Source organism: Haemaphysalis longicornis, unplaced genomic scaffold (genome assembly GCF_048455015.1).
Source record: "Haemaphysalis longicornis isolate Haplotype H1 unplaced genomic scaffold, Haemaphysalis longicornis Haplotype H1 scaffold_8, whole genome shotgun sequence".
In the NCBI taxonomy this organism is placed as follows: Eukaryota; Metazoa; Arthropoda; class Arachnida; order Ixodida; family Ixodidae; genus Haemaphysalis; species Haemaphysalis longicornis.
In genome coordinates this window covers 21166343-21179251 of record NW_027526445.1, presented here as the reverse complement: position 1 = coordinate 21179251, position 12909 = coordinate 21166343, and the positions used below count along the sequence as shown (strand labels likewise).

Here is a 12909-nt window from a genome sequence, read left to right as displayed (position 1 = left end):
GTTTTCAGTGGACCTTATGAAATCTCAGTGAGAGGGCGAAAGCTACGCTTTAAAGGAATAGCCTAAGAACGTGGAACGTTGAACACGACAAAGTGAACGTTGAACACGACGCACTGGGAATGCGCAGAGTTCTAGCTTCCTAATTCTACGAATAGAGCATGAGCGGGTGCTATATTAGCAACATTTAAAAGATTAGGAACAGGCCAGCTGCTGACAATCAAGAAAGTACCCGACAAACACGAATTCTAGGAACTAATATTGAAAATTGTCTCAGCTTTGCAAGCAGGTATTACGATTGTCAGTAACCTTTTACACTGTAAGCACACTTTAAGTACACTGTAAGCGTGTACTTTTAAACCCGTCGGAATGATCGAAAGTATTTTATTATCACAGCACGTCGTCATGACAAGTGAATGGGTCGGCATGCACTGGCTAAGGTCGCAAAAAAATGTAGGCTGAGTTGAGTATATCCTTCTGTTGGTTAACAAAGAAATTGTGGTTTCATGGTTGCAAGTACAGCTGACAGAGTACTCGAAACCTTTTGAAATGCCCCAAAGTATTTTATCATCACCTTACTTTCTCATGGCCTGTGAGTGTGCCGGCATAGGCCAGTTAAGGTCGGAAAAGAGGCCTTGTTCAGCTTAGCCTTCTGTTTTTTCAGAGAGTAATCTTGGCTTCAAGGTCTTCCGAAATTTCATTTCATTTCATTTCATTTATTTCGCCCTTAAGGGCCCGAAGGCATTACATAAGGGGGGACAAGTGACAAGAAGGGTACATTGTTCAACAGAAAAAAGCAAAAAAAAGCAAATAAGTTTACACAGGATACAGGAATCACAAATCCCATGAGCAAACTAGAAGAAAAATAAAAAAGAATAAACGATGTTTACATATGTTAAACAATTGGAGAGCAAAACTAAGTACAATTCTAAAACGATTAGCGATAAACACGGAGTAGTTGAAATTATCAGGAGAGATGCTTCAAAAAACGTTCGTTCAGCTTTGCGCGGAACGCTTCCCTGTCGGCACATGATGCGGATTCATCCGGTAAGGCATTCCAGAGGGCTATTGCATTAGGAAAAAATGAGGTGGTAAATGCTGCCGTCCGGCCATTTACACGTGCAATGGGTCTGCTGTGATTTATGCGCGACGAAGTTCTGTGTGCAGGTTAAAGCAATTGATGTCTTGAGCGTGGATGATAGTAGAAGCGGTGAAGAAGGCATAGACGGGTGATCGAGCGGCGGGATTCAAGAGTTGGGAGGGAAAGAGAGTGTTTTACCTCGGTAACCCTGGTTTTGTGTTAATATTGCGAAGATATGAAGCGAGCTGCACGATTTTGGATGGACTCTAATTTAGTTGTTAGGTAAGCTTGTGAAGGATGCCAGATTGCTTAAGCATATTCAGGTTTAGGTAGGACGAAGGTGATGAAAGCTAGTTTTTTTATGTCGGAGGATGCCCACTTGAGGTTGCGTCGAAGGTAGCCGAGTGTACGGGATGCTGTAGAGCAGATGGAATCGATGTGGGTGGTCCAGGATAGCGATGAAGTCAAGTAAACGCCAAGATATTTTTAGCATGATACGGAAGCGATGGGCACGGTGTTAATAGAATATATGTTGGCAAGTACGCCACGCTTACGGGTAAATGATAATGATTTGCACTTATCTATGTTTAGGGGCATGAGCCATTTATCGCACCATGAAGCATTACTTGATTAATCGCCAAAGTAGGCGGCTCCTATGGCAGAAATCGACTCCCGCATGGCGCAGCGCAGCAGGCGATAGCAGAGCGAGTCCCTCAGCTGACGTCAGGCGCAAGTGGAGCCACAGAGTCGTCTCATCGCCAAACAGCTATTGTTCTTGTCTCAAATTTAATTAGGCTGGGATGATATTTATTGAGATGTGTTTTGTGTAGGAAAAGCTTCGACTTTCAGATCAACACGAGAAGCCGCACATGGCGGCGTAGTCGTCAGTCGTCAGAGCTCAGGGTTTGTTACGGGAATATAAAGCATTGCTGCTAACTGTGGCGAGCAAGTAGAAGTCTTATTCAGCCCAGACAACCGCAGCCAAGTTATAAAACTAATGCCTTTGCGACACGTTAACTTCCAATTGACAAATGGACTCTCGCCCACAACTGCGTCCAATGTATTTACAACAAGGCACGCGATAGGCAATCGGTTTACCGGCCTTCTGAAGGTTCTTTGAAACGACCGTGTAGCACAGGTACAACTGATTACAAGTGAAAGAGTATAATAATGAAAATACAAGGAATTTAAAAATTAACAATAGCCTATGCGAGGACATTTTGTGTGCTATTTTTCCCGCACCAAAACATCTGGTGACCTTGCCAAAACAGAATAAAAACTAATAACCTGGAGCTGCAAACATTTTTATCGGTTCATAGCGTTATGGTTTTCGAAACTTCTCGCAGCCACTGAAGAAACGCAACGAACTTCCGCCATCATGAAACAAACTGGAAACGTTCTGCAAACTTCCGTGTTTCCTGCGCTTTTTTGGCGACGTTCACTTTTTCATTTTACCATACAAAACATTGAACTAACTTGCACTGGTGGTGCAACGTGGGAGGAACAGTAGAGCTGTTGACCGATCCCTGTTCGTTGGGGACCCGGCGTTTGCACCTAATAATGATTTGTGAAATTGCTGCTGAGTTTTTCTATGACTGGCAGGACCGGATCGTTTCGTCGTCATGCTTACACATCTCTCCCAAAGTGAATCGCCTTAGCACGTGCTAGAACGCGCTGCCATTTCCAAAGCCGGCGTAGCCAACGCTACGAAGGTAGAGGAAATGGATTGCGCTCAGAATGCGATGGTAGCTCATTCGGATACACACCGGTTTCTCAAGATGAAGGACTTTGGTTCGGACACGTTTAGTTTTTTTTTGCTTTGTGACTGGCTGGAGATGCTACTGTTCCCCGTCTGCACCTACTACGTACCCATTGTGCCTTTGGGTTAGCGAGGTAATTATGTGGCCAGTTTCACCACGTGAAGTTCCCGTTTTCGATCCTTGGTGCCTGCCCTACCACATTTGGTTTTTGAGGTACGCCCTCCCAACATCTGCTCACGGGCTTCATGCCTCCTCGCCAATTTCCATGACACTTCCGAAGTTTTTTTCTGCGACGTACGCATACTGCTCTGCCTAAGCATTTCCGCTGTTAAAATCGTGAAACCAGTAGAACTCGCTCTCATTAGCTGAAAAGTCTTTCAACTGCGACGTGGCTGACAAGGATGCGTTGGCTGACTTGCCAAAGTGCGGGGCATCCCTCCAAGACTGGGGAGGCAAAATATAAGAAGTGCCCCTTTCATCAGGCCAGGTGCTGCGATCCACTTTGGGTGATTTTAACTAACCGTGGAATAAAATGTTTATAACGGCAAGTTACACCTTGATCCGTTATATATGGCGCGTGATATATAGGCCCCCCCCCCAAAAATAGCGATTTCCTTCGTATGCTTTATTTTCACTAGAAACACAATGATTCAGTGTAGTTCCTGTGTTTCCTTGCTTCAATGAGATAAATTACCGCAATTGCTGCCTGGCCTGACAAACGTATTTAAGAAGGGTTGGGCAGCGATGGTAGCGAATTTTTAGTTTTTGCCTTAATTTTAACTTAGCTCAAAATTTTCACGCCCATACTGCGTTATCGCCGAGTGTGAAAGCATAAAGTTTAATGTTAACACACGTTACTTAAAACTAATATATATATATATTCTGCATGCCATTAATAACACCAAAGGGTAATTTAAGAACCTTACATTAGGTTATTTAAAGGAGCAACTTCGAAATATGACACACGATTCATTGTAAGGGCAACCCCACAACCATTAATACCGAAATGAACTTTGGTACACTTGTTATTCGTACATAAACAATCAGCCTAAGAGGCTCGCCGTGGAAAGCCTGCGGAGGGTCCACCTCCAATAAACCCTGAGTAAAAACGGTGGGACGTTACTAGAGAAACTTTACCTTTGCAAATGTAACCACCTTTTCTGAAATTGCTTCAGGTCAAGCATACACTGTCACTCAGTTGCGTTCTTTACGAATATGTCTTGGGCAGCAGATGCCAGTAATTTCATATCACCGTAAAACAAATCACTAGGATTCCAGCGACCTAACTGCCGCAACGCATCTAAAACTGTAAAACTGTTCACTTAGGAGAGTCCTATTGAGAAAAACTTGAGTAATGTTCTCCAGATTGGAACACGTTCAAATCTAACTTTAATTACGCCTTAATTCATTCTGAAACCGCACAGCTTACTGTGGCTCATCATTTATATATTTATGACATCGGTGTATACCTACTGAAACAAGTATCAGATTTACACTGTCTCGTCGCATGCTGACATTCAGAAGGCAAAACGCTTGTCTGCTGCCAGTGAGCGCGCCTACGGGCGGAGCTCCGAAGGGCGTCTCAGTGATGTTGTCTAACGAATTCCCGCATGTGTCGTCTGAATAACTTGGCCTCAGTCTCCCTTCTGATAATTTTCGCTCTGTTAACTTTTGATGCCAGCCCCCACCATATTTCGCGTGTGCGTAACTTTTTATGACAACAAAAGACTTGAATGGCCAACAGTAGCTGAAGGCGTTATTTAAAGTAGAGTTTATGATACCACTCCCGAATAAACATTGTCCGCGTTGCTCCATTTCTCGCGAAGGCAGTCCTGTGCGGAGCGCGAAGAGTTGCATCTAAGCGACCGCTTCTGTTTCATGCAATCTTTCGAACGCAGGGAACATGCAGCTGCTAATGAATGACAACAGGTAAATTTCAAGAAGAAAACGTATTCCAGGTCTTTGGGTTGTCGTCTTTGGAAGAATGCATTCATATTTTCAGTGATCGTTTCTATGAACATGGGAAAGCAGTCTTTGTAACCATGTCGCATACACAAAAGCAATATAGTTTCACATCACGTTACGTTGTCATGGCCTCAGAGCATGCCAAAATTGAAGGACGGGGCGGAATAATGGAAGATAAGTGGTAAAGAACCATTGAGTGTATAGGGGAATGCTGGTTTTTCACCGGGCTCATACACAGTATGGAGGTTTATTCAGCAAGACGTTAGCTTTTGAACAGGGTATCAATAACCTGGTCAGTTCATACTCGGAGGCCGTGCTCCTAGGCGGGGCACAGGGTAATCCCCTTCATTCACAAAAGAAATTGTGGTTTCAACCTCGGCTGACGTTCGCAGGTGCAAGCTAAATTAGACAGACTTGGAAATTACACACCCATTTTTATGATTGTTTTTCTGTCGTAGTAAAAAGTCGGTACGGTGAGGAGCTAACGCTAGTCTGTTTCCATCATTTCTTAAGCTGCGGCGCCATAAAATGTATCCGCAAGAAAGTTCACGCACGCACATACACACAGGCACACACACACACAAACACTCGGGCGCGTGCACATACGCACAAGAGCGCGCACACGCACACACAAGAACGCACGAACGCACACACCATATTGGCCCGACCAATCAAGTGATAGAGAAATGCGAGGAGTATACCAAACCCCCATGTATATCTGTCAGAGAATATCATAAAGCATTCGGCTCTGTCGAAACCTCAACAGTCATTCAGGCATTGAGGAATCAGGATGTAGACGAGCCATAAGTCAGAATACTAGAAGATATCTACAACGGGTGCACTGTCACCATGGTCCTGCATAAGGAGAGCAGTAAAATACCTATAAATAAGAGCGTCAGATAAGGAGACACCAGATATGCAATGTTATTCAGAGCATGTTTACAAGAGCTAGTCAGAACATTTCATTGGCATAATGTAGGCGTAAGAGTTAATGGTGAATACATGAGTAACCTCAGATTTGCTGATGACATTGCCTTGCTAAGTAACAAGGAGGAAGAATTGCAAAGTATGATTACCGCACAGGACAAGCAGAGCACAATCTTGCCCTGAGACTTATTATGCAGAAAACGACAGTAATGCTCAATGACGTCAGGAGAGCACAGGCCTTTAAAATTGGTAGTGAGGCAGTGGACGTGGTAAGTGAACATATCTTCTTAGGTCAAGAAGGGACCCCGGATCCCAACCATGAGGCAGATATTATTAGAAGGATAAGAATAGGGTGGAGTGCCATCGGCAGGCATTCTCAGAAAATCAATACCAGCCTACCATTGTCCCTGAAGAAGAAATGGTATAACTGCTGCATCTCACTGGTGCTCACCTAAGTGGCATAAAGTTGGAGGCTCACTAAGAGGGTTTAACTGAATTTTAGGACGAATAAGCGACCAATGGAACGGAATATGATGGGTGTAACATCAAGGGACAAGAAGAGAGCGGAGTGGGTAAGGGAACAAACGTGCGTTGAGGACATATCAGTAAAAATTATTAGGGAGTAGGTGTAGGCAGAAATGTAATACGAAGGCAAGATAACCATGTGTCATTATTCGTAACAGAGTAGATTCCCAGAGAAGGCCACCCTGGTAGGGGGCGGAACAAAGATAGATGAGCATATGAGATGAAGAAGTTTGCAGGGATAACTTGGTCGCAGTTATCACAGTACCGGGATAAGTGGAGATCCATAGGAGAAGCCTTTGCCCTGCAGTGGTTGTAGATAAGCTCATTATGATGATTATGGGGATGATGACTGACTGAACCTTCTACCCTCGCACCGACAGGAATTTGAGGAGTTGCGAATTCCTTTCGTTGCTGATGAGTTGCGGGTCCTTTTCAATTCTAGGCCAGCTGTTGAATTTTTTTGCAGGAAACTCTTAACCTGGGCGCAAGAAGCAAAATCTGCCTTCAGGTATTGGTTGTTCTTGCAGCATTGAAACAGATAAGCGGTGATATACACCACTTGAGGTCCGTTTTTTTGTAGCGGGGCACGAAATGTAATTCACAACGATCGTACTACGATCGTTAGGAGCTTAGCTGCAACAGCAGGCGAATCTGCGGCACAAAACCTCATGGTTCCGTTGTGGTCGATATCACAATGCCGTGAGGGCCCGTGATGTATTTGATTGCATCAATACTTTTTGAAACGCAAGCATTGTTTCTGGCTTTAAGCATGGAGCGTTGGGCTTGTGGACTCGTGGGCTTTATTTCCCTAAAGCGGATTCGGTGGAGGCCATCTTCCCCTGAGAGAGAAGGTACACGAGTATTCAGATGGGTCATTAAAAAATGCAGGGAGGGGAAAGTGGCTACCCAACTTGCCGCATAGGGTCGCCGCGTTTGAAAATACGTAAAACATTCATTCGACTAGCTACAATGAACAGATTTTGGACCATTACACCAGCTCCCACGCATCTGGGATACCTGGCCTTGTCGGCATTTCAGGCATTAGGGTATGACGGCGGACGGGTCATCTAGCAGCTGAAAATTCCTCCTGAGTGAGCAGCAACGTGCATCTGTGGAGCGCCGACGTCAGCCAATATTTATGTCGAGCTTGGAAGGGTTTTCGACGAATAATGTTGTCGTGGTTTTCGTTTATGAACTTGCACATTGCCGGTTGCCGGTTGATGCGCTCACGGGTGAGTCGTGATCTGCTTATGGGAGATATGTATATATGTGTGGGCATCTCACAGCGTTATAATGCCTGTCTCCTGCGCACCGTGGTAGAGCGATTTCGGTCGCTGTATAAGCCAGACAGACAGTTGAATGCCTATCAGGCGAGGAATAAACCAGGGTCCTATGTTTGTCTGCGTGAATAAAGGTCGAGTCTTTCTAAGTGTTATCATTCTATTTGTCTGGACCCGCCGCGGTGGCTCAGTGGCTTAGGCGTTGCGCTGCTGAGCACAAGGTCGCGGGTTCTATTCCCGGCCGCGGCGGCCGCTTTTCTGATGGAAGCAAAAACGCCCGTGTGTACAAGATTTCGGCGCACGTTAATGATCCCCAGGTGGTCAAAATTAATCCGGAGCCCTCCACTACGGTGCGCCTCATCGCCTGCGTTGCGTCGGCGCGTTAAACCCCCCCAATCAATCAAATCAAATCGATTTGTCTGGGAGTTATATTCCATAGAAGGTATTAAACACGCGCGTTCTTTGTCCTGCAGTTTTTGATTTGCGCCCGCCGTCCCTGGATATCGTTGTTCGCACAGTGAAAGAGCCCTAAATATTTTGTTGGCCTCCGCTTCCTGCTACCTCACGAGATGCGCCCTTCGATAAGCATTGATATCAAACGATTTCTCTTTACAAATTGGTAAATATTTGGTGTTCAGGAGCAACATCTATTCAAGCAAATTTAAGTCTCCTTGGCCACTGGAAAAGCTGACGTATTTATGCATTAGGCCGAAAAAAGGTCAGCAACTAAGAATATGAAACCCACGAAGAATGGCTCGAACGAAAGCTACCTAATATAATTTCCAGGGGGCCTAAAAACTGTATGCTAAATTAACTGGTTATGTTGAAAGCATTCATATGATTAGTGTACCCTGAATAGGTATTCTTCATGTTATCAACAAAAAAATTGGGTTCTTGATCCTATCCATTTACAGTTCTGCAGAGTAACAAGCAGATAATATATGTAAACACGTTTGCCACAATGCCACAAAACATTTTATTTAGACAAAAATTCCACCCAACCTAAGGAATTCCTGTGGTGCAGTAAATGGGCAAGCCCCAGTGGACAATTGCACTTGGAAGGTAGTGTATGCGCCACCACAATAGTTCTCGGTAACGTTGTTGTGCGCTGATTGTCAATTAGATGATACAGGTTGGACGGCATCCGGCGAGGCTTCTTCGTACATCTGCAGTTCTGTTGCAGTGGCTGTTGAGTTTGATGACTGGTTGTGTATTGCTGCACCATCATATTCTTCGGTTTCGGAATTAATGGTGTGTACTCCCTCCTTTTAGGCTGGACCGATCTAGGCTTTATTGCTACATGACCTTGATTGCGAATTTTGGGAAATTGACAACAATGACGAAGTAAACGTTCATTAAAGCTTCTCTTTACAAGAATGGCCCGTTTATGCCTGCAATCCGCTGATGTTTTGATGTCACCTTTTCCTTCATTTTTGCGTTGCTGAAGCTCGGACGCTTGGTCTGTGGTTATCCTTTTTTCCACAATTAAGGGAAACATCTTTTGTTTGTCACGTAATAAGAAATTCAGTAATCAGCATGTAAACTTGTAGCTGTCGATAGCAGTATACATGTAATATACGTGGCGAAGGCAAGAGCAACAAAGTTTCCTCCACCACCACATTTTGCATTCTCCTATTCCGCGTTCTCTAATTACACCTCATACCCAAACCCCTCATGTTCGTTTCAGATTCAAGAGGAGCCTTATTTCAGAATTACCCTTAGAAAAATAAACAAATCAATTATTATTTCACTTCAATGTCACTGTTTAGGCGATATTCCTCAACACGTCTCTCTTCGTGCCGTCCGTCAGCGACGTTATTCGACATGAATTGGCTAAATTGCCATGACGCAGAATGTTTCAATAAAAATTACGCCCACCTCCCCTCGCGGGAACCCTGGTGTGAGGCGACGCTGAAGGGGTTCAAGCGCAAGCGGAGAGCAACCGTCGACGGAAAGGCCGCCGGAGAGCGGCACACCGGTTATATTCTAAGCACTATATATGCGCAGCTCTCCATAGGGAGAGCAGTAAAATACCTATAAGGAAGGGTGTCAGAAAAGGAGACACAATCACTCCAATGTTATTAACAGCATGCTTACAAGAAGTATTCAGAACGTTGGATTGGGAACAGGTGGGAGTAAGGGTTAATGGAGAATACCTCAGTAACCTCAGATTTGCTGATGACGTTGCCTTGCTAAGTAACTCGGGGGACGAATTGCAAAGCATGCTTTCCGCACTGGGCGAACAGAGTAGAACCGTGGGCCTGAATATTAATATGCAGAAAACTAAAGTAATGATTAATAACCTCGGGACGGCAAAGCAGTTTGAGATAGATGGCGAGGCAGTGGAAGTGGTAAGCGAATATATACGGGGTGTCCCAGCTATCATGCACCAAGTTTTAAAAAAAGATTAATTGCGTAACTCGAAGATAACCTATTGGATAATGTTTGCAGTACTGTGAAGAAGCGGTGACTAATTTTTTCGTTAATGAGACTTAACTAATTGTTTCTAATTATTATCTAACTCGGTTATTACTGTCCTAATCACTGAAGTGTCAATGAGGCATTTGTAGGTATCCACGAGGAGCATTTAACTGCGGTATTTTCAGCGACGAACTAATTGCGTACTCATTTATTCTTACTGATAAAGAAAACCCGCCAAATATGAAAAATACCACGTGACGGCGCTTCCGCGCGCATTGTAAAGCAGCATCCCCAAATAATCTGATTGAAAGCAACTGCTTCCGGTGTTACCCACCCGAAGAGACAGCCCATCACCTTGATAAGGCGCGTGTGCAGATAAGGCACCAACTCGGTGGCGATTTCCTATTTCTTTCTTTTGTTTATTTCATTCTGGCTAACTCAGAGGCAGCCTGTTTGAGGGCGTTGCTGTACGATGCGCGCGGACGCGCCGTCACGTGGTATTTTTCATATTTCGCGGGTTTTCTTTATCAGTCAGAATAAATGTGTACGTAATTAGTTTGTCGCTGAAGATACAGCAGTTAGATGCCCCTCGTGGGTACCTGCAAGTGCCTCATTGACACTTCAGTGATTAGGGCAGTACTTCGCGAGTTAGATAATGAATTACACTTAATTAATTAAGTCTCATTAACGAAAAAAATGCTGTCTGCTTCTCCACAGTACGGCAAACATTATCCAGTAGGTTTTCTTCGAGTTACGCCATTCCTCTTTTTTAAAATCTTGGTGCATGATAGCTGGAACACCCTGTATACTTAGGCCAAGTTGTGACCCCAGATCCAAACCATGAGGCGGAGATGAGTAGAAGGATCAGAATGGGGTGGGGTGCATATGGCAGACATTCTCAGATAATGAATAGCAGCCTACCATTGTCGCTGAAGAAGAAAGTGTATGACAGCTGCATCTTACCGGTACTCATCTACGGGGCAGAAACTTGGAGGCTCACTAAGACGGTTCAGCTTAAATTGAGAACGACTCAGCGGGCAATGGAGCGGAAAATGATAGGTGTAACATTAAGGGACAAGAAGAGAGCGGAGTGGGTCAAGGAGCAAACTGGTGTTAAAGACATATTAGTAGAAATTAAGAAGAAGAAATGGACGTGGGCAGGGCATGTAATGCGAAGGAAAGATAACCGCTGGTCATTAAGGGTAACAGAGTGGATCCCTAGAGAAAGCAAGCGTTGCAGGGGGCGGCAGAAAGTTAGATGGGCAGATGAGATCAAGAAGTTTACGGGGATAAATTGGTCACAGTTGGCACAGGACCGAGGTAATTGGAGAATAATGGGAGAGGCCTTTGTCCTGCAGTCGGCGTAGATAGGCTGGTGATGATGATGATGATGATATGCGCAGCGCGCCCGAAGGAGAGGGAACCGCGGAGAGAGAGAGTACTGCCCGTGCGCAGCACAGCGCACAACGCCGCCCACCGGCGGAGTGATAGCGCGCTGGGCCGCACACGCTCTCACCTGGGCACGCGCCGGCGCCAGTGCGTCTGCCGCGGCTATGACGCGACACAATCCAACACAATCCACTTTAATCCAATTCAATCCAATTCCAATCCAATCCAATCCAATCAAAGCCAAGCCAAGCCAATCCAATCCAATTGAATCCAATCCAATGCCCCTGGCGAGAGAGTGTTCGCTATCGGAGAGGAGAGCGGGAGAGTGACTGCGGACAACGGACGCACGCAGGAAGGACAGGGCCGCCGACAAGATATGCTCTGAGCGTCGCATCTAATAAACGACTCATGCTTTAGCTATAACATAACCCTTAAAATGCACAGGCAGAGCTACGCACAATACTTGATTTGATGCACAACGTGATTTCACGAATTAGACCCTGTTACATGGAGAGGTACTTCTCACCCCGTTTTACATTTCTTAAAACATCGGTATCGTCCAAACACATACGTACTTTAGTTGAGTGGGCAACCGATAACTAAAGATATTGTGATGCTTTTGGGTAACTGGTGAATCAGGCCGTCAATTCTGTGGTGTCGGCGTCTCCCAACACCGATATAATTAGCGATTGTGGCGGTCCGCCAAGGATGTAGTCGCAGTGTTCCTCGAAGTGTTTGATGATGGGGTTAATGTGAACGTGAAATATTTGAGCTTCCACACTTCAGAATTTCACGCTCACACTACTTTTTCTATTCAGAAGGCAGGACCCCGGCCACGATTGCCCGAAACAATGACCATACAACGCGTTTGATAAAGACACGTCCGCGATCTCGGTACCTCGGCAGCGGTGGCCCGCTGGTAGAGTTGCGTAGTTTATGGGGACGCTTACCGGTTGAATTTTCTCTCGGATGGCGTACGGTCCGAGGCAACGGTGTTTGAACTGTTCGGAAAGTCCAGAAACAGAGATAAGGTATTATAACAAAACTTCTTCGCCGGCCGTACAGTCAGGAATAATTAAATGGTTATCGAGGAAGCACCGACCAAGCAAGGCGACAGTGCCGTTCTGTGGCACTTTTTGCATTGGCGAAGACGAGATTATGCTACCATTATTCAACCGCTGGCTGTTGCATAGAACTCGCTCACCCCTTCTGCGAAGGCTTACTGCCACATTCTTTTTATTGATTCTTTTTTGGATGACCTATACGCGTTTAGTTTTTCAGCGATTTATTAACCTTGACATTTGCGGCATCCCGGAAGCAAATTACAACTTTTTTATACTAGAATCATCCGGCATGCCGCCGTAGTCGCCCGGAAAAGGTTGCGTATCAGTGGGACGTATGCCGATTACGGGTGGAAAGAATTAAGAAAAATAAACTAGCGTTGCCATTATCGATTCTGATGGTATTGGGCGCACTGCGTGGAACAGCCAAGGCAGAAGCAAACGTAGCATAATCTAGTTCTGGCTTATGCTAAGAAGTGTGACGTTATGGCACTGTGGTCTCG

At 45.1% G+C, this 12909-nt stretch overlaps 1 long non-coding RNA gene across 2 annotated transcripts in view; it reads left to right on the top strand.

Moving 5' to 3' along the window:
• Positions 1-12909, top strand: part of LOC144148771 (uncharacterized) — a 66123-nt gene that overhangs the window by 46260 nt on the left and 6954 nt on the right. The window lies entirely within an intron of this gene.